The 20,562-nt window shown below is 44.6% G+C and overlaps 2 protein-coding genes, 12 non-coding genes and 9 pseudogenes across 14 annotated transcripts in view; 22 read left to right on the forward strand and 1 right to left on the reverse strand.

Annotated features, from left to right (window-relative positions):
• The window catches only part of LOC140291454 (uncharacterized), a 392,957-nt gene that overhangs the window by 213,706 nt on the left and 158,689 nt on the right, over positions 1-20,562 (reverse strand). The gene's annotated exons all lie outside the window — the stretch shown is intronic.
• LOC140292430 (NACHT, LRR and PYD domains-containing protein 3-like) overlaps positions 1-20,562 on the forward strand; it is a 145,486-nt gene that overhangs the window by 61,555 nt on the left and 63,369 nt on the right. The window lies entirely within an intron of this gene.
• trnaq-uug (transfer RNA glutamine (anticodon UUG)) lies at positions 5,160-5,231 on the forward strand. The gene has a single exon. It is a non-coding gene; the product is annotated as a tRNA-Gln (tRNA).
• On the forward strand, positions 7,161-7,266 carry LOC140296958 (5S ribosomal RNA; annotated as a pseudogene).
• On the forward strand, positions 7,536-7,654 carry LOC140298163 (5S ribosomal RNA). The gene has a single exon (XR_011913835.1). It is a non-coding gene; the product is annotated as a 5S ribosomal RNA (ribosomal RNA).
• On the forward strand, positions 7,924-8,041 carry LOC140304344 (5S ribosomal RNA; annotated as a pseudogene).
• On the forward strand, positions 8,311-8,429 carry LOC140267256 (5S ribosomal RNA; annotated as a pseudogene).
• LOC140298162 (5S ribosomal RNA) lies at positions 8,699-8,816 on the forward strand. Its single transcript, XR_011913834.1, has one exon. It is a non-coding gene; the product is annotated as a 5S ribosomal RNA (ribosomal RNA).
• Positions 9,086-9,204, forward strand: LOC140267261 (5S ribosomal RNA; annotated as a pseudogene).
• Positions 15,273-15,391, forward strand: LOC140298168 (5S ribosomal RNA). The gene has a single exon (XR_011913840.1). It is a non-coding gene; the product is annotated as a 5S ribosomal RNA (ribosomal RNA).
• LOC140293257 (5S ribosomal RNA) lies at positions 15,665-15,783 on the forward strand (annotated as a pseudogene).
• Positions 16,053-16,171, forward strand: LOC140300322 (5S ribosomal RNA). Its single transcript, XR_011914820.1, has one exon. It is a non-coding gene; the product is annotated as a 5S ribosomal RNA (ribosomal RNA).
• Positions 16,441-16,559, forward strand: LOC140316751 (5S ribosomal RNA). Its single transcript, XR_011917342.1, has one exon. It is a non-coding gene; the product is annotated as a 5S ribosomal RNA (ribosomal RNA).
• Positions 16,829-16,947, forward strand: LOC140270731 (5S ribosomal RNA). The gene has a single exon (XR_011907721.1). It is a non-coding gene; the product is annotated as a 5S ribosomal RNA (ribosomal RNA).
• Positions 17,217-17,335, forward strand: LOC140309028 (5S ribosomal RNA). The gene has a single exon (XR_011916350.1). It is a non-coding gene; the product is annotated as a 5S ribosomal RNA (ribosomal RNA).
• LOC140295063 (5S ribosomal RNA) lies at positions 17,605-17,723 on the forward strand. Its single transcript, XR_011912835.1, has one exon. It is a non-coding gene; the product is annotated as a 5S ribosomal RNA (ribosomal RNA).
• LOC140310239 (5S ribosomal RNA) lies at positions 17,996-18,114 on the forward strand (annotated as a pseudogene).
• Positions 18,384-18,502, forward strand: LOC140300691 (5S ribosomal RNA; annotated as a pseudogene).
• LOC140298050 (5S ribosomal RNA) lies at positions 18,772-18,890 on the forward strand. The gene has a single exon (XR_011913731.1). It is a non-coding gene; the product is annotated as a 5S ribosomal RNA (ribosomal RNA).
• Positions 19,160-19,278, forward strand: LOC140317391 (5S ribosomal RNA; annotated as a pseudogene).
• On the forward strand, positions 19,548-19,666 carry LOC140297646 (5S ribosomal RNA). The gene has a single exon (XR_011913363.1). It is a non-coding gene; the product is annotated as a 5S ribosomal RNA (ribosomal RNA).
• LOC140292887 (5S ribosomal RNA) lies at positions 19,936-20,054 on the forward strand (annotated as a pseudogene).
• Positions 20,324-20,442, forward strand: LOC140295075 (5S ribosomal RNA). The gene has a single exon (XR_011912836.1). It is a non-coding gene; the product is annotated as a 5S ribosomal RNA (ribosomal RNA).

Raw genomic sequence — 20,562 nt, forward strand, 5'->3', positions numbered from 1 at the left:
ACTTGTAGTTATTTGTGTTTCTGCTGTCCATTTCAAGTAAAAGCACACAGTCTGGTGTATTCATTTGAGAAATCTAAGCTAACTTGATACTGCTGTAGAATAGTGTAGGAGGCTCTCGATCCAAAGGTTGCCGGTTTGATTCCACCATTGGACATGAGACAAACCTTTACCAAGTGTTATCAAATGTAATTTTTAAATTTCTGAATTGAGTACTGCAACATTGTAGTCGTCTTCTATGAATGAGTTGAAAAAAACTGAAGACACTCACTGAAATGTAACAAATTTATTACTAATTTCACACACACACAAACACTCAGAAACACGTGTGAAATTAAACCTGAAGCAATAAAAACAGGAATAAATTAAATTCAAAATAGAAAAAAAAAGATATATAACATAAATAAAGTAAAAGCAATAAATGAACAAATATAGAAAATAATTAAATTTAGGAAACATTACAACAAGAGCAACAAGAGTACAATAATAACAATAAAATAGAATGAATAAATAAATGATAAATACCAAAATAAAATACATACAATAAATAAACAAAAAATGGAAAATGTTTAAAGTTATTAATTTCTTTCTTTATTAAGTCATTTAGAACAAGAAACAATATAAAATAGAATAAAAAGATAACTAAAACAAAACAAAATAAATACAATAAATTAACAAAAGAAACTAATTAGAACAGTAAATTAAGACATTTTTTTCTTTTAAAACTATTTACATGCATATTGACATGTAAAGAATGATCTGAAACCATTTTTTTTCTTCCTCCCTCTTTCTCCTCATCTCCTGCATCCATTCTTCCAGAGACATTCTGTTCTTTTTGGGACAGTATATATTCCCATAATACTGCCCATGACCATTTTCTTTTATGCGCGGCAGGTGGCACTGACGCCATTAGTTTTTTTCCACTGTGCGGGTGCACTTACGCTCTCCGGGTTGGCGGAGGTGAGGGCAGGGGACCAGACGGCACAATCTGTTTGTTTCCAGTTGAGATGACAAACACAACTGGCACAATGAAGGGGCTTAAAAGTACAGGAGCTGGAGGTGGTGGCTGACTGAACACCTGCCTCTGAGCTGCTGACTTCTGCTTATCCACTGCCTGTCCAGCTGTACTCTGGGGAGTCAGGCAGGTTGACCCCTTGCAGCAGAATGCTACTGTCCTGCCTCTTCAGCCTCTTATTGCACCACTGAGTCAGTGTTGTTTGATTGCACTACTCTGCAGTTGTTTGATCAAGTGTTTCCCAGGATTTTAGGAGACTGTGGTGGGAGAGTCTCTGACCCTCGGGGGTTTTAATGTGTGTGTACGTTTTTAAGCCTGATGGATCACACTTAAGTGCATTTTGAGACCATGGATATAAATTGCTGTATATGAACATACGTTGATAAATAAGAACTTACAAAGGCATATCAGAAGTATTTTAAATTTAATTCAGAATAAAACAATACCAAAAACTAACTCAGTTGCTGAAGTTTATTAGGGAGGTCTGATTTCACCTAAAAATGAAGATAACTGCAATTAATCAAAAGGAATGAAAGCAGGAGGTGCCTTTGGAACACACATTTTGTACCCTTGTCTGTTTATGTATCCAGTTCCCTGTAAATGGATTAAATATTAGGCACACCACTCAGAAACTCTGGTCATGGCATTTTGCCTTACTCCATTCATTGTGGAGAAGTCTCTCTCACAGTTTACCCTGGAAACTGGGTTGACCAGCGCAACTGCTGCCAAGTGGCTCAGCAGGGGGTAGATTTGTCCCCATTCATCACACTCACTTGCCAGGAGAGTCACAACTTGAGATTGGTTCTTGTCCTAGAAAAAATATTTTAGAGAGATGTTGATTATTTATATTGCACAAGTTTTGCCTTGATCTTGAATTGAATAATTAAGTTATTTAAAGTTGGAGTTACATCAAAAAAGTGTTTATTTAAATCAGGAGGGGAGAATATACATTAAAAAGCCGGTGCACCCGGTGGAAAGCGACCGACGCCGCTGGCCGTGGAGAAGCCATTCCACAGCGTGGGTGGAGCCCGTAGAAATATACCGTTTTTTCACGACCATACGGCGCACCGTACTAAAAGGCGCAGTCTCAGTGGTGTGCCGTTACTGTGTTTTTAACACACATAAGGCGCACCTAATTATAGGGCGTGAGTTTTATATACAATCCACACAAGCATACAAGTTTTTGTATTTAAAAATAGATCGGGAGCAAAACTGAGTTTGTTTGTGCTTTATTTAAAACACGGTTGAACAAGCAAGTGTGCGTCATAACTCAAACCCATCGAAGTCTTCATCTTCTGTTTCTGCATTGAACAGCTGTGCTAAATCTCCATCAAACATGCCAGGTTCACTGTCTTCACTGTAAAAGCCGTGTGGCTCCTCGGAAATGATGCCGGCTTTTGCGAAAGCTCGAACAACAGTGCTAGCAGACACGTTAGCCCAAGCATCTACAATCCACTCACAAGCTGTGGCGTAACTTGCCCGGCGTTGCCTTCCACCCTTAGTGAAACTATGGTCTCCATCAGTCATCCATTGCTCCCACGCCGCTCGCAGTCTGACTTTGAACGGCCGATTCACACCGATGTCCAGCGGTTGGAGTTCCTTTGTCAGGCCTCCCGGAATGATAGCAAGCTCAGAGTTCGTTTGCTTAACTTGTGTTTTCACATCGGCTGTGAGATGGGCACGCATAGAGTCACAGATCAACAGCGATGGCGATGCGTGGAAAAAACCACCTGGTCTTCTTACATACACCTCCCGCAGCCACTCTTTCATCATTTCCTCATCCATCCAGCCCTTTTCATTTGCCTTACTGATAACTCCAGCTGGAAACTTCTCTTTAGGCAAAGTCTTTCTCTTAAAAATCACCATAGGCGGCAGTTTCTGTCCATTAGCATGGCAGCCTAGCACAACAGTAAAAGAAGACTTCTCGTACCCCGTTGTGCGTATCGCTACCGCGCTGGTACCAGTCTTCTCCACAGTGTGACTCACCGTGATGTCGAAAGTCCATATCCATCATCCATATTAGTGATGTGGCTGGGCTGGATGTGTTTATCGGTGATATGTTTAAAGCAGTAGGAGCGGAAGCTGGCCAGCTTTTCATTATAATCCGCTGGAAGTTTCTGCGCTACTGTAGTCCTGGTCCGGATGGAAAAATGGCACCGTTTCATGAAACGAAAGCACCAAGACGGACCTCCTTGGAAATGTTCGATTTTCATTTCTTCTGCTAGCGTTGCCGCTTTAAGTCGAATGGTGACCGTCGAAACGCTTCTCCCACTCGTTCTTTGCTCGATGATCCACTGCTCGAGTCTTTCCTCCAACTTGGGCCACCTCTCCTTATTTCCACGGAAACTCAGCTGCGTCTTCTTCACCTGTCGGAGCTCGTTTTCCAGCTTCCTCCACTTGCGAACCATCGATCCGTTGATCTTAAATTCTCTCGCGGCTGCTCGATTCCCATGTTCCTCCGCGTAGTTGATGGCCTTCAGTTTAAACACACACCCCTGTACTTTTATATACCGGTACAATCAACGCTCCCACTTCACCCTTTAACGTTCTCATGGTGTTCTCTACTATGTCCGCCTTACAACAACACTCCTGCGCAGGAGTGAGACACTGTCTGACAGGGCGCACTGCACTATAAGGCGCGCTGCACATTTTGAAGAAAATCTAAAACTTTTATGTGCGCCTTATGGTCGTGAAAATACGGTACAGTCCCTGTGTTTTAATTCCCGACTCGGAAACTCTCGAAAACTGCTGAGTTGGTGACACACAAGCCACGGTAACCTCATGTCATAAGTTAGGAAATCAGTCAGTGGGTCTGGATCAAAAGGAGCTGACAGCACTGGGTAGAGGGATGAGATAAATGGGGAGAAATAGCAGGAAATCAGCACCATGGAGGGCAGAAAGTTCGACTTGGTTTGATGAGATCAACAACATAGCCCACTGCTCCATTATCCAACTTGATGGCTTACTCTCTGCATGGGACTATTGCCCAAAAAAGAAGTTGCACTTACCTCAGAGTCAGACCCCCGCTCCGCAGTCCCGCTCCAGTGTCGTTGGAATCTGGGTCGCGCCAAATGCGTCAAGAAAAAAGTGACGTCTATGAGCGGGACGGGTGCAGTAATTAGCGCGCATTCTTCCTCTCGCTTGGTTACGGGCGGTAAGAAAGTACAGCTGTGGAATGGTCTGATAGACTGACAGATCTTTTTTTATTGTTATTGTTTTTCTCTTTCTCTCTCTCTCTCTAAACTTGTCTTCAGTCCAATCTCCCGTCCTGAGCGAGCCTGAGCGACTGTGGAAAGGAACGACTCCCTTTTAACAGGAAGAAACCTCTGGCAGGACCAGACTCAGGAAGGGTGGCCACCCGCCTCGACCAGCTGGGGTTTGACTACTCAAAAGCCTGCACACCCAGGCCATTTTCTCTCAAACATGGTAGAAACACTACTTTCCAAAAGAATGATTAAAATGGACTTTTTGATGATTAACATCAACTAAAAAATGATAATGGATAAATCTATCTATTATTTGTCTGTTGGAATTCTCAACAGTAGGCACGGCAACAGTTTCCGTAGTGTAGCGGTTATCATGTTCGCCTCACACGCGGAAGGTCTTTGCTTGCTCCAACTCTGTTTATTTCATTCTTGTGTGTAGATGTATGACTGCACGTTACTGATGGCAACATCAACATATTCATAATTATGGATAGGAGGGAGCCTCATCTGCTATTCTTGACATGCTGGAAAGAAAACAGCAAATGTTCTGCATCGTACAAAAGCGGATCCCGCCCTGCGTCCTATGAGCTGTCCCCAGGCACCACTCTGGAGCTCTGTGAGAATGCATTTCCAGCAGATAATCTCTGTCGTAAAGTCATTTTTTGGACGTTTTCAAGAGATTCTCCAATGCTGAGGTGTGAAACGGACTTTGGTGAACCACCAGCTGCTCAGCGAAAATGGCACCCTCCCTGTCAAGGAATCGAACCCCATTCCTCCGCGTGACAGGCGGATTCTAACCTTTGACCAGCGAAGATACAGAATGTGTTGCTTAACTGTCGTGCCCATATTAAGAATACAAGCTGTAAGAGCACCGCTGAAAAATTTAACCTTTATGTTGTCAAGCATTTGCATGACTAAGAGCATAGTTTACCTGTGGAAGGGGTTCCATGGTGTAAAGGTCAGCACTCTGGACTTTGAATCCAGTGATCCGAGTTCAAATCTCGGTGGAACCTTCAGGTGTGCTGTCATGTTTGTGTTCTGGAAAGAAGATGAGTGGATGAGGTTAGTCAGTTATCCAGTCACACCAGAGTGTGTGATTGACCAATTCCAAAGAGAGGGCTTAAATTGGTTAATGTTGAAAAAGTGGAACATTCAGCTGAGAGGTTCTGTGCTATTTGCCTTCTCACCTCTGGGTGTCACTAATTGAATCTATTTGGTTTCTTCTTGCATATTCATTTGCAATGCATATATTTTTCCATGCTCTCCATTTGGAATTTGGACACAGAAGCCAAAGGAGAAGGAAACAGGAAAAACAATCCCATGGTATCAATCAGCAACAAGGAGAACTACTCAAAAGCCTGCACAATTAACCCGGTGCCCACCCATGGGCCAACCAATCATCCAATCAAGGAGCAGCAATTTCTGCCGGCCGGGATCTGAGCGCCAACTCCATGCGGTGCGCACAAGTTTGTACTGATTTAGGAAAAAGAGGATTGTACAATTTTACTCCTTGGTATGGATACTCTTTCAAAAACGTCCAAAAAATAAAATATGTGGTTGATAAAACTGTGTGACTCAGTCCTTCAACACAAAAGGCAGGCAAAGGAAAATCAGCTGTCCTCTCCATCTAATCATAGGAGCAAGGCAGTAACTACCATAGAGGACACCGAGGTCGTGTCCTCTGTATTTTAAATTTTTTTTTTGTTGCTGAAATTGTGGTGATTTTATATTTGAAGAGCCAAGAGTAGCGCTGTTTAATAAAACAGTGGCTCAGTTTGGGCAGACGTGCTGCGCGTCATCGACAACATGCACTGTCGCTATGGTAACTACCACACAAGTCGGACTTTGATGTTGTTACCGTTAGTGAGTCAGTCAGTCTCACCAGTCACTGAAAGAGGAGCACATCAAGCTAAACATGTAGGTGGAGAGCAGTTTAAGTGGTAGATGACTGTGAGAAAAAATGCATTTTAATGTGGAGATATTTTTATTGCAGCCCAGCGTCCTACTCGGATAGCAAGGAAACATGAATCAAAGTTTAATTTGTATATATTATCCCTCTGTCCCGGGACAGTTCATTCCTTTTTATTCCTAATCCATGACTTGATGAAATTCATTCTCCAGTTTTACATTGTAACTCATTTGCAAATCATTTAGGATGAGGCTGATGTTCTCTGATAACAAACTAAACAAATAAACCTAAAAGTCATTATGATGTTGTTTTTGTTCCTTTAAGACTCTGAAAATGGCCAGATTTAAATAATGGAATTAAATAAATTTCCAGGGGAGCCCCGAACCCGACTAGAAGTTCTGACTCATGACCTCAGTATTTTTTGGGCCTCTGCACCTAAAACCTCACTCAGGTAAAAGAATCAAAGTGTCATCAGCAACATTTACTAACACTTCCACCAGTAAAAGTATTTATTCTGCAGAGCAGCTCTCAGCGTTTGCTGTTAGATATAAAGTTGCCTGTTTGACAGTTTAAAGTGGCTGCACGTGCACTTTTTCTACCATCCAAGTACTAACCAGGCCCGACCCTGCTTAGCTTCCTAGATCTGACGAGATCGGGCATGTTCAGGGTGGTATGGCCGTAAGCGAGAGAATCAGTCACAAATCAGCTTTTTATAGATGCTGAAACAACATCTATCACTGTGTTCTGACTTCTAGAATATAATGTAACTGTTTAAAAATGAGCAATTTGTGATGATTTCATCTAACTAAGCAGCCTCAGTCTCTCTGTGTGACGCTGAAAACAAAACTACACACAGGGAACAGAAGAGGTCGACAGACACTAAGTTATCTGAGAGAACTAAGAGAGTTAACCAACACGAGAGAGAAGAACATGTGCAGGATCAACATCAGCCCCTCAAGCCAATTAGGTGAAAAACTAAAAGAAACATATGGTTCAAGCAGCTATATAATAGATATTTGTTACGGTGACTTTTGCTTACGGCCACACCACCCTGAACACGCCTGATCTCGAAAGCTAAGCAGGGGGCCTGGTTAGTATTTGGATGGGAGACCGCCTGGGAATACCAGGTGCTGTAAGCTTTTTCTCTTCTCTCTACAACCTGCGTGTATTTTGTTGCAACGTCTGATCACCCTGTGACACATGAGGAAGTTGGTCATCTTCAGCTGCTGCTGCTTTGTTGGCAGACACGAAGTGATCTGAGAGTCTCAGTTTCAACTGCAGATAATAATCACATCAGGGAAGAAGATGTGCCCACTACAAGTTAGCCTTTCTCGGCAATTATCTGGTTACATAGAGGAACTGTATTATTCCAGTACCTATATAATGCACATTGTTCACAGACATTGTTGCTTATGGCCACACCACCCTGGAAATGCCCGACCTCGTCTGATCTCGGAAGCCAAGCAGGGTTGGTCCTGGTTAGTACTTGGATGGAAGACCGCTTGGGAATACCAGGTGCTGTAAGCTTTTTCTCTTCTCTCTACCACCTGCATGTCTTTTGTTGCAACGTCTGATCACCATGTGACACATGAGGAAGTTGGTCATCTTCAGCTGCTGCTTCTTTGTTGGCAGACACGAAGTGATTTGAGAGTCTCAGTTTCAACTGCAGGTAATAATCACATCAGGGATGAAGATGTGCCCACTACATATCAGCCTTTCTCGGCAATTATCTGGTTACAAAGAGTAACCGTATGATACCAGTACCTATATAATGCACATTGTTCACAGATATTGTTGCTTACGGCCACACCACCCTGAATATGCCCAACCTCGTCTGATCTCGGAAGCCAAGCAGGGTTGGGCCTGGTTAGTACTTGGATGGGAGACCGCTTGGAATACCAGGTGCTGTAAGCTTTTTCTCTTCTCTCTACCACCTGCATGTCTTTTGTTGCAACGTCTGATCACCCTGTGACACATGAGGAAGTTGGTCATCTTCAGCTGCTGCTGCTTTGTTGGCAGACACGAAGTGATCTGAGATTCTAAGTTTCAACTGCAGATAATAATCACGTCAGGGAAGAAGATGTGCCCACTACAAGTTAGCCTTTCTCGGCAATTATCTGGTTACATAGAGTAACCGTATGAATCCAGTACCTATATAATGCACATTGTTCACAGATATTGTTGCTTACGGCCACACCACCCTGAATATGCCCGACCTCGTCTGATCTCGGAAGCCAAGCAGGGTTGGGCCTGGTTAGTACTTGGATGGGAGACAGCTTGGGAATACCAAGTGCTGTAAGGTTTTTCTCTTCTCTGTAGCACCTGCATGTCTTTAGTTGCAACGTCTGATCACCCTGTGACACATGAGGAAGTTGGACATCTTCAGCTGCTGCTGCTTTGTTGGCAGACACGAAGTGATCTGAGATTCTCAGTTTCAACTGCAGATAATAATCACGTCAGGGAAGAAGATGTGCTCACTACAAGTTAGCCTTTCTCTGCAATTATCTGGTTACATAGAGGAACCGTATGATTCCAGTACCTATATAATGCACATTGTTCACAGATATTGTTGCTTACGGCCACACCACCCTGAATATGCCCGACCTCGTCTGATCTCGGAAGCCAAGCAGGGTTGGGCCTGGTTAGTACTTGGATGGGAGACCGCTTGGAATACCAGGTGCTGTAAGCTTTTTCTCTTCTCTCTACCACCTGCATGTCTTTTGTTGCAACGTCTGATCACCCTGTGACACATGAGGAAGTTGGTCATCTTCAGCTGCTGCTGCTTTGTTGGCAGACACGAAGTGATCTGAGATTCTAAGTTTCAACTGCAGATAATAATCACGTCAGGGAAGAAGATGTGCCCACTACAAGTTAGCCTTTCTCGGCAATTATCTGGTTACATAGAGTAACCGTATGAATCCAGTACCTATATAATGCACATTGTTCACAGATATTGTTGCTTACGGCCACACCACCCTGAATATGCCCGACCTCGTCTGATCTCGGAAGCCAAGCAGGGTTGGGCCTGGTTAGTACTTGGATGGGAGACAGCTTGGGAATACCAAGTGCTGTAAGGTTTTTCTCTTCTCTGTAGCACCTGCATGTCTTTAGTTGCAACGTCTGATCACCCTGTGACACATGAGGAAGTTGGACATCTTCAGCTGCTGCTGCTTTGTTGGCAGACACGAAGTGATCTGAGAGTCTCAGTTTCAACTGCAGGTAATAATCACATCAGGGATTAAGATGTGCCCACTACATATCAGCCTTTCTCGGCAATTATCTGGTTACATAGAGTAACCGTATGAATCCAGTACCTATATAATGCATATTGTTCACAGATATTGTTGCTTACGGCCACACCACCCTGAACACGCCCATTTTTCTGATGAGCAACAGGTGTGGGAGCCACAGAGTGCAGCAGCAGGTCTGAGGAGCTCTCGCTCCAATTGTTTGCTGAGTGTTTTTGTCTTTCCTTCCTTTCTTTTGTTTGTTTTTCCAGCAATATAGATATAGATCTTGATTCTTTTTTTTGTGTGGGGATTATCCCTCCCCATCAGCGCAGGCGGTGGGGAGGCGCTTTTTGTTCTGTTTTGTTTTTCAGATGGATGATTTGGTGGGGGCAGTGGACCGGCGAGACGAGACAATGGACAAGTTAACTGGGAAAATGGTGACAGAGAAGGATGTAGGAGAGGCTTCCTATAAAAAAGAGCTGACAATGGTCATAGATATTGAGGGGCCAGAGAAGGTGACAATTATTAACCTTCTGAGGACGATACGCATGCTGTGCGGAGGAATTCTGGGGTGTAGGCCCTTGGGGCCAACATCCTATGAAATCACTCTAAGCAACGAAATAGCAAGAGACAAATTAATGGATGGCTTCAAGATGGGAGCAATGGTGGTAACGGGGAGGAAACTGGTAAATGATGAACTGATCGTCTCTTTTCTAAATTTGCCAGCATATGTTTCGGATCAGGAGATCTTGGAGAAATTGCGAGGATGGGGAGTGGAAGCAGTATCCAAAATAAAGAGGAGAATGTGGCCTGGAACATCGATTGTGGATGGCACAAGGTTTGTCAGGGTGAGATTCACAGATGCAGTACAGTCTCTGCCATACTCTGCAAAATTCAACACGGCCAACGGACACCACTTCTTCAGGGTCATACACGATAGACAGGTAAAGGTATGCCGATTATGTTTGCAGCCGGGACATATTGTCCGAGAATGCCCAGAATTTGTGTGCCACAAATGTGGTGGTCAAGGGCACTATGCCAGGGAGTGTGTTGAGGGAGGAGAGCGATGTATAGTCTGCTGCAACCCGTTAACAAACTGTGTGTGTGCTAGTGCAAGTGAGGAGGATGGACAAGACTCAACGGGAGATGAAGAATCTGATGGGCTGGGGGAGGTGGATCTGGAGGTTAGTGAGCCTCAGGGAGTGAAAATTACCCCAGACTCTCTGATATATTCCGCTGGGCAGGCTCCAGAAGTTGGGGGGACTCGAAAAATGGGTCCTGCCTGCGATCTGGCGGGGGGAGCCCGAAAAATGGGCTCTACCCTGGACACCAAGGACCAGGCTGTGGAGCTGGCACAGGGAGGGGCTCAGGTAAGCTCACATACTAAATATAGAGGCGAAAAAACAAGTGAAGAATATGCAACCGACTCAGTGGCTACTTCGAATAGAAGTGAACGGAGGCAGCAAACGCCCGAGCTGGGGAGTGAGCCCCTCCCAGATACATGTTTATCGCCTATGGGCCCAAGCGAAACCCCCCCCAGCTCAAGCTTGGAGATGGATCGCCAGCTACTGACGGCAAGAAAAAGGGCACCTTTGGAGAGAGTCGGTCAAAAAGTGCGGAAAAAACTAAAATGAAGGGTTTGGCCAGATAAGTAGACTGTACATCTCCCTTTTCCTTATGCTCACTATCTTTTCACAAAATGTGGCGGGGCTGAGGAACGAAAAGAGGATGGAGGAGTTCTTCCTGAGTGTAGATTGTGATATAGTTGTGTTGCAAGAAACTAACTGGGATGGTGATATACTAGCAAAAATAGAGAAATTATGGGTAGGCAGCATTTATATCTCAAATGGAGTAAATAAATGTTGTGGGGTGGCTGTATTAATAAAAAATAGCAAGTTATTTAAAGATATAAAAGAAATACATAGAGATGACCAGGGTAGGCAATTAATATTAGACCTAAATTATAAAAATAATATTATTAGACTGATAAATAGCTATGCCCCCAACATTGAAACGGAGAGAAAGAGGTATTTTGAAAATCTAAAGGGATTCATAAGCACCAACACGATCCTAATAGGAGATTTGAATGTGGCACTCTCACGACTAGATGTCTCGGCGGCAAATGTTTTTAAAAATGACAGCAGCAGAAGAGCTTTATTGAATATAATGAATGAAAATGATCTAATTGATATCTGGAGATTATTAAATAAAGACAAGGTAGCTTTTTCAAGGAAGAGCGTAATCAAAGGAATATTGAAGCAAACTAGAATAGATCTATGCTTAATAAGTAGAAATATTGTTCAATGGATAAATACAATTGATTATGGAAGCAGCCATATTAGTGACCATGGTCCGATCATTTTAACGTTGAAGGACCGCCAAGTCACAAATAAGTTTAATCTATGGTGCTTAAATAATAGTTTACTTGAAGATAGTAAATATATAAATATCATTAATAAACAACTAGATTATATAAATGAAGAAGTGGACATAATACAGGAACCTTTAGAATGGTGGGAACACGTTAAAACAAGATTGAAAACAAAAACGATTCATTACTGTATCAATAAGAAGTGGGAAGAAAATAGGGTAGAGAGGCAACTGAAGAAGGACATAAATAAAGAACAGGTAAGGTTGGATGATGATCCCAGCCGGGATACATACAAACTGTCTCTCTTGATGAAGCGCCTGGACGATTTGGGCAGGAGGAAATGTCAAGGGGCTTGCGTAAGGGCAAGGGTGCAGCATTGGGTGGAGGGGGAAAAATCGACAGCATTCTTCTTGGGATTGGAGAAGAGAAACAAAAATAGGTCCATAATAACTTCCTTACTGAATGACCAAGAGGTGGAGGTGTGCGAGGAGGGAGACATGATGGAGGTCAGTCGGCTGTTTTATCAAAGACTCTTTAGCTCTGACACACTAGATAGAACTCACGCGGATCATCTGTTCTCACTAATTAAAAACAAATTAACTAAGGAAGAAGCCCAGATAACTGACAATAAAATATTCAAATTAGAAGTTGAGGGGGCAATAATGTCATTAGGGAACAACAAGAGTCCGGGACGGGATGGGATGACAACTGAATTCTATAAAACTTTCAGTGATAAATTGGTACCGATTCTGACGAAAATCTATACAGAAATAACGGAAAATAAAAACATAGTTATACCTAGAACATTTAATGAGGGAATAATTAAATTAATATATAAAAATAACGGAGATAGAAATAACTTGAATAATTATAGACCGATAAGCTTGTTAAATACGGATTATAAAATATTTATGAAAATACTGGCTAATAGAATCAAACCCATAATGCCACATATAATAAATAAAAACCAGGCCTACAGTGTACCGAGTCGGACAATATATGACACCATACTGACCGCAAAGGAGACGCTAAGGCTCCTGCAGGAGAGTGGCGGGTATTTCCTGAACCTGGACTTCGAGAAGGCATTCGATAGAGTCGAGCATGAGTACCTTTGGGGGGTCTTGAAGGCCTTTGGGTTCGGGAACAGATTCGTCGGCTGGGTGCGGACCCTCTACAATTCGGCAACGAGTAGGGTAAGTCTGAATGGAAACCTGACGGACCCCGTCCGGCTGTGGCGATCGGTGAGACAGGGGTGTCCGCTCTCCTCTCTGCTGTTCACCTTGGCTGTGGAGCCGCTAGCCTGTTTAATAGATGGGGATCCTGATGTCCGGGGGGTTCTCTCCTCCGGAGGAGGACAGATAAAGCTCCTCCAGTTCGCTGACGACACTACGTTGGTAGCAGCCGACCCCAAGAGCCTAACTCTGGCTCTGGGGTTGGTGGATTTCTTCTGCAAAGCGACTGGAGGCAAGCTGAATCTGTCCAAATCTGGCTTGCTGTGCTGCGGAGCTGCGGCCGCTCCGCCGCAGCTCTCCCAGGTATGTTTGATAGATGGCCCCTTCAAGTTTTTGGGAGTGTACCTGGGGGTGGACGAGCAGCTTGCGGCGGAGAGATCATGGTCTGCGGTCACAGGGAGGATAGAGAACACCTTAAGCCTCTGGAGGATGAGGGCCCTCGGGCATAGGGGAAGAGTGGTTGTCGCCAACGCGCTGGCGGTTACTAAGCTTTACCATACCCTGCATGTCCATGCCGCGCCGCGGAGTGTGTTGACCGCCCTGAACCGGTCATTCAATAATTTCATCTGGAAAGGTAAGAGAATCATGGTGTCGCATAACACTCTCATTGGTGGTAAGAAAAACGGCGGTCTCAACCTCGTGGACATAGACACGAAACGACTGGCTTTTAGATTGCGACTGCTAACAAAACTCTTCAATAATCCGGACCTGCATCTTTGGCATGAAGCTTTAGGGCGGTCAATAAACTCCTGCGGGCGGCATGGCATGTTTAACCTATGTCAAGTTCTCCCATCAACGAGCCTCTGTCACCTTGATCCTTTCTGGGCTGAGGTGATGGAGGCTTGGCAGGCATTCCGACCAGGTCTGGACGGTAAGATTCAACATCTCGGACAGCTTTTGCGGCAGCCGCTCTTCCACAACCCAGATCTGCAGCAGGCAGGGCGGCCATTTAGGTGCGCGGCTCTGGAGAGAGGAGGAGTCGACACCTTTGGGACTGTCTTGGATCGGCACGGCAGGTTGGATCTGGTTCGTGTTGAGAATACTCTAAGAAAAGAAAACATCATACATAGGAAAGAGGTGGTGAGGAGGGTGTGCGCCCAGCTGGCAGAGAATGTACCTCCAGACTGGCTGCTCGTGCTCGGCTCTGTGGTGCAGTCATCAAGACTGGTAAGTGGGCCAACCTTTGTCTGTAATTATGGGGATAGAGTTTTAAATTTTGGGGAATTGAACACGAAACAAATATATAACTTGTTACTGCGCAAAATTGTAAAAGCACCAGCTGCTACTAGACAGTGGAGGATGATTTTTGAGCATATAACGACAAAGACAATCTGGAAGACAATAGCTAGCCCGTTAATTCCACCCTCGGTCTTTAACACCGATTTCAAAATGAGGCACAGGATAATGTATACAGCAATTATTCTCCATCAAATCAACAAAAACAGGTGGTCAAGGGACTGTCCGGCGTGTGAATCCCATCCGGAGACGATACAGCACATCTTCCTGGAGTGTCCAGCTTCGAGGAGCTTTCGCGACCACCTGTGGGCACTAATCACTGAGAAATGTAACCTCCGACCAGTGGGAACATTAAGGGACCAAATGCAGCTCTTCGGGCTCTTCACCCAAACACCCAGCAATGTTAATTCAGTCTTGGTAAATTTCTTACTTTCAGTTGCTAAACACGCCTTGTACATTTGCAGGTGCGATCTATTGTTTGAAAAAAAGAAAAACAATTCTTGGTCCCTTTTTGTTGGTCTGGTGGAATGGTATTTAAGATCTCTCTTTATGGTTAAAAGGGAGGTATTCATGGAGTCGTTTCTCCCGAATAACTGTTTTGTTGTAGTTGACAATGGAGATCTAAGTTTGAATTTTTGAATATCGTGTGACAGTGTTGTAAAACTACCTTTTTGTATTTTTCTAATAAATAAAAAAAAAAAGAAAAAAAAATATGCCCGACCTCGTCTGATCTCGGAAGCCAAGCAGGGTTGGGCCTGGTTAGTACTTGGATGGGAGACTGCTTGGGAATACTAGGTGCTGTAAGCTTTTTCTCTTCTCTCTACCACCTGCATGTCTTTTGTTGCAACGTCTGATCACCCTGTGACACATGAGGAAGTTGGTCATCTTCAGCTGCTGCTGCTTTGTTAGCAGACACGAAGTGATCTGAGAGTCTCAGTTTCAACTGCAGGTAATAATCACATCAGGGATGAAGATGTGCCCACTACATATAAGCCTTTCTCTGCAATTATCTGGTTACATAGAGTAACCGTATGATTCCAGTACCTATATAATGCACATTGTTCACAGATATTGTTGCTTACGGCCACACCACTCTGAATATGCCTGACCTCGTCTGATCTCGGAAGCCAAGCAGGGTTGGGCCTGGTTAGTACTTGGATGGGAGACTGCTTGGGAATACCAGGTGCTGTAAGCTTTTTTCTCTTCTCTCTACCACCTGCATGTCTTTTGTTGCAACATCTGATCGCCCTGTGACACATGAGGAAGTTGGTCATCTTCAGCTGCTGCTGCTGCATTGTTGGCAGACACGAAGTGATCTGAGAGTCTCAGTTTCAACTACAGATAATAATCACATCAGTGATGAAGATGTGCCCACTACAAGTTAGCCTTTCTCGGCAATTATCTGGTTACATTGAGGAACTGTATGATTCCAGTACCTATATAATGCACATTTGTGAACGACATTGTTGCTTACGGCCACACCACCCTGAATATGCCCGACCTCGTCTGATCCAGAAAGCCAAGCAGGGTTTGGCCGGGTTAGTACTTGGATGGGAGACTACTTGGGAATACCAGGTGCTGTAAGCTTTTTCTCTTCTCTCTACCACCTGCATGTCTTTTGTTGCAACGTCTGATCACCCTGTGACACATGAGGAAGTTGGTCATCTTCAGCTGCTGCTGCTTTGTTGGCAGACACGAAGTGATCTAAGAGTCTCAGTTTCAACTGCAGGTAATAATCACATCAGGGATCAAGATGTGCCCACTACATATCAGCCTTTCTCTGCAATTATCTGGTTACATAGAGTAACCGTATTATTCCAGTACCTATATAATGCACATTGTTCACAGATATTGTTGCTTACGGCCACACCACCCTGAATATGCCCGACCTCGTCTGATCTCGGAAGCCAAGCAGGGTTGGGCCTGGTTAGTACTTGGATGGGAGACCGCTTGGGAGTACCAGGTGCTGTAAGCTTTTTCTCTTCTCTCTACCACCTGCATGTCTTTTGTTGCAACGTCTGATCACCCTGTGACACATGAGGAAGTTGGTCATCTTCAGCTGCTGCTGCTTTGTTGGCAGACACGAAGTGATCTAAGAGTCTCAGTTTCAACTGCAGGTAATAATCACATCAGGGATGAAGATGTGCCCACTACATATCAGCCTTTCTCGGCAATTATCTGGTTACATAGAGTAACCGTATTATTCCAGTACCTATATAATGCACATTGTTCACAGATATTGTTGCTTACGGCCACACCACCCTGAATATGCCCGACCTCGTCTGATCTCGGAAGCCAAGCAGGGTTGGGCCTGGTTAGTACTTGGACGGGAGACCCCTTGGGAATACCAGGTGCTGTAAGCTTTTTGTCTTCTCTCTACCACCTGCATGTCTTTTGTTGAGACGTCTGATCACCCTGTGACACATGAGGAAGTTGGTCATCTTCAGCTGCTGCTGCTTTGTTGGCAGACACGAAGTGATCTGAGAGTCTCAGTTTCAACTGCAGATAATAATCACGTCAGGGAAGAAGATGTGCCCACTACAAGTTAGCCTTTCTCGGCAATTATCTGGTTACATCGAGGAACTGTATGATTCCAGTACCTATGTAATGCACATTTGTCACAGACATTGTTGCTTACGGCCACACCACCCTGAACATGCCCGACCTCGTCTGATCTCGGAAGCCAAGCAGGGTTGGGCCTGGTTAGTACTTGGATGGGAGACTGCTTGGGAATACCAGGTGCTGTAAGCTTTTTCTCTTCTCTCTACCACCTGCATGTCTTTTGTTGAGACGTCTGATCACCCTGTGACACATGAGGAAGTTGGTCATCTTCAGCTGCTGCTGCTTTGTTGGCAGACACGAAGTGATCTGAGATTCTAAGTTTCAACTGCAGATAATAATCACATCAGGGATGAAGATGTGCCCACTACAAGTTAGCCTTTCTCGGCAATTATCTGGTTACATCGAGGAACTGTATGATTCCAGTACCTATATAATGCACATTTGTCACAGACATTGTTGCTTACGGCCACACCACCCTGAACATGCCCGACCTCGTCTGATCTCGGAAGCCAAGCAGGGTTGGGCCTGGTTAGTACTTGGATGGGAGACTACTTGGGAATACCAGGTGCTGTAAGCTTTTTCTCTTCTCTCTACCACCTGCATGTCTTTTGTTGCAACGTCTGATCACCCTGTGACACATGAGGAAGTTGGTCATCTTCAGCTGCTGCTGCTTTGTTGGCAGACACGAAGTGATCTGAGATTCTCAGTTTCAACTACAGATAATAATCACATCAGGGATGAAGATGTGCCCACTACATATCAGCCTTTCTCGGCAATTATCTGGTTACATCGAGGAACAGTATGATTCCAGTACCTATATAATGCATATTTGTGACAGACATTGTTGCTTATGGCCACACCACCCTGAATATGCCCGACCTCGTCTGATCTCGGAAGCCAAGCAGGGTTGGGCCTGATTAGTACTTGGATGGGAGACTGCTTGGGAATACCAGGTGCTGTAAGCTTTTTCTCTTCTCTCTACCACCTGCATGTCTTTTGTTGCAACGTCTGATCACCCTGTGACACATGAGGAAGTTGGTCATCTTCAGCTGCTGCTGCTGCATTGTTGGCAGACACGAAGTGATCTGAGATTCTCAGTTTCAACTGCAGATAATAATCACATCAGGGATGAAGATGTGCAAACTACATATCAGCCTTTCTCGGCAATTATCTGGTTACATCGAGGAACAGTATGATTCCAGTACCTATATAATGCACATTTGTCACAGACATTGTTGCTTACGGCCACACCACCCTGAATATACCCGACCTCGTCTGATCCAGGAAGCCAAGCAGGGTTGGGCCTGATTAGTACTTGGATGGGAGACTGCTTGGGAATACCAGGTGCTGTAAGCTTTTTCTCTTCTCTCTACCACCTGCATGTCTTTTGTTGAGACGTCTGATCACCCTGTGACACATGAGGAAGTTGGTCATCTTCAGCTGCTGCTGCTTTGTTGGCAGACACGAAGTGATCTGAGATTCTCAGTTTCAACTGCAGATAATAATCACATGAGGGAAGAAGATGTGCCAACTACAAGTTAGCCTTTCTCGGCAATTATCTGGTTACATAGAGGAACTGTATGATTCCAGTACCTATATAATGCACATTTGTCACAGACATTGTTGCTTACGGCCACACCACCATGAACATGCCCGACCTCGTCTGATCTCGGAAGCCAAGCAGGGTTTGGCCTGGTTAGTACTTGGATGGGAGACCGCTTGGGAATACCAGGTACTGTAAGCTTTTTCTCTTCTCTCTACCACCTGCATGTCTTTTGTTGCAACGTCTGATCACCCTGTGACACATGAGGAAGTTGGTCATCTTCAGCTGCTGCTGCATTGTTGGCAGACAAGAAGTGATCTGAGAGTCTCAGTTTCAACTACAGATAATAATCACATCAGGGATGAAGATGTGCCCACTACAAGTTAGCCTTTCTCGGCAATTATCTGGTTACATCGAGGAACTGTATGATTCCAGTACCTATATAATGCACATTTGTGACTGACATTGTTGCTTACGGCCACACCACCCTGAATATGCCCGACCTCGTCTGATCTCGGAAGCCAAGCAGGATTGGGCCTGGTTAGTACTTGGACGGGAGACCGCTTGGGAATACCAGGTGCTGTAAGCTTTTTCTCTTCTCTCTACCACCTGCATGTCTTTTGTTGAGACGTCTGATCACCCTGTGACACATGAGGAAGTTGGTCATCTTCAGCTGCTGCTGCTTTGTTGGCAGACACGAAGTGATCTGAGATTCTCAGTTTCAACTGCAGATAATAATCACGTCAGGGAAGAAGATGTGCCCACTACAAGTTAGCCTTTCTCTGCAATTATCTGGTTACATAGAGGAACTGTATGATTCCAGTACCTATATAATGCACATTGTTCACAGATATTGTTGCTTACGGCCATACCACCCTGAATATACCCGACCTCGTCTGATCCAGGAAGCCAAGCAGGGATGGGCCTGGTTAGTACTTGGATGGGAGACTGCTTTGGAATACCAGGTGCTGTAAGCTTTTTCTCTTCTCTCTACCACCTGCATGTCTTTTGTTGCAACGTCTGATCACCCTGTGACACATGAGGAAGTTGGTCATCTTCAGCTGCTGCTGCTTTGTTGGCAGACACGAAGTGATCTGAGATTCTAAGTTTCAACTGCAGATAATAATCACATCAGGGATGAAGATGTGTCCACTACAAGTTAGCCTTTCTCGGCAATTATCTGGTTACATCGAGGAACTGTATGATTCCAGTACCTATATAATGCACATTTGTCACAGACATTGTTGCTTACGGCCACACCACCCTGAACATGCCCGACCTCGTCTGATCTTGGAAGCCAAGCAGGGTTGGGCCTGGTTAGTACTTGGATGGGAGACTACTTGGGAATACCAGGTGCTGTAAGCTTTTTCTCTTCTCTCTACCACCTGCATGTCTTTTGTTGCAACGTCTGATCACCTTGTGACACATGAGGAAGTTGGTCATCTTCAGCTGCTGCTGCTTTGTTGGCAGACACGAAGTGATCTGAGATTCTCAGTTTCAACTACAGATAATAATCACATAAGGGAAGAAGATGTGCCCACTACAAGTTAGCCTTTCTCTGCAATTATCTGGTTACATAGAGGAACCGTATGATTCCAGTACCTATAAAATGCACATTGTTCACAGATATTGTTGCTTACGGCCACACCACCCTGAATATACCCGACCTCGTCTGATCCAGGAAGCCAAGCAGGGTTGGGCCTGGTTAGTACTTGGATGCGAGACAGCTTGGGAATACCAGGTGCTGTAAGCTTTTTCTCTTCTCTCTACCACCTGCATGTCTTTTGTTGCAACGTCTGATCACCCTGTGACACATGAGGAAGTTGGTCATCTTCAGCTGCTGCTGCTTTGTTGGCAGACACGAAGTGATCTGAGATTCTCAGTTTCAACTACAGATAATAATCACATCAGGGATGAAGATGTGCCCACTACATATCAGCCTTTCTCGGCAATTATCTGGTTACATCGAGGAACAGTATGATTCCAGTACCTATATAATGCATATTTGTGACAGACATTGTTGCTTATGGCCACACCACCCTGAATATGCCCGACCTCGTCTGATCTCGGAAGCCAAGCAGGGTTGGGCCTGATTAGTACTTGGATGGGAGACTGCTTGGGAATACCAGGTGCTGTAAGCTTTTTCTCTTCTCTCTACCACCTGCATGTCTTTTGTTGCAACGTCTGATCACCCTGTGACACATGAGGAAGTTGGTCATCTTCAGCTGCTGCTGCTGCATTGTTGGCAGACACGAAGTGAT

This window comes from Leuresthes tenuis, unplaced genomic scaffold (assembly GCF_036924035.1).
Source record: "Leuresthes tenuis unplaced genomic scaffold, fLeuTen1.0.hap1 SCAF_1, whole genome shotgun sequence".
NCBI classification, from domain to species: domain Eukaryota; kingdom Metazoa; phylum Chordata; class Actinopteri; order Atheriniformes; family Atherinopsidae; genus Leuresthes; species Leuresthes tenuis.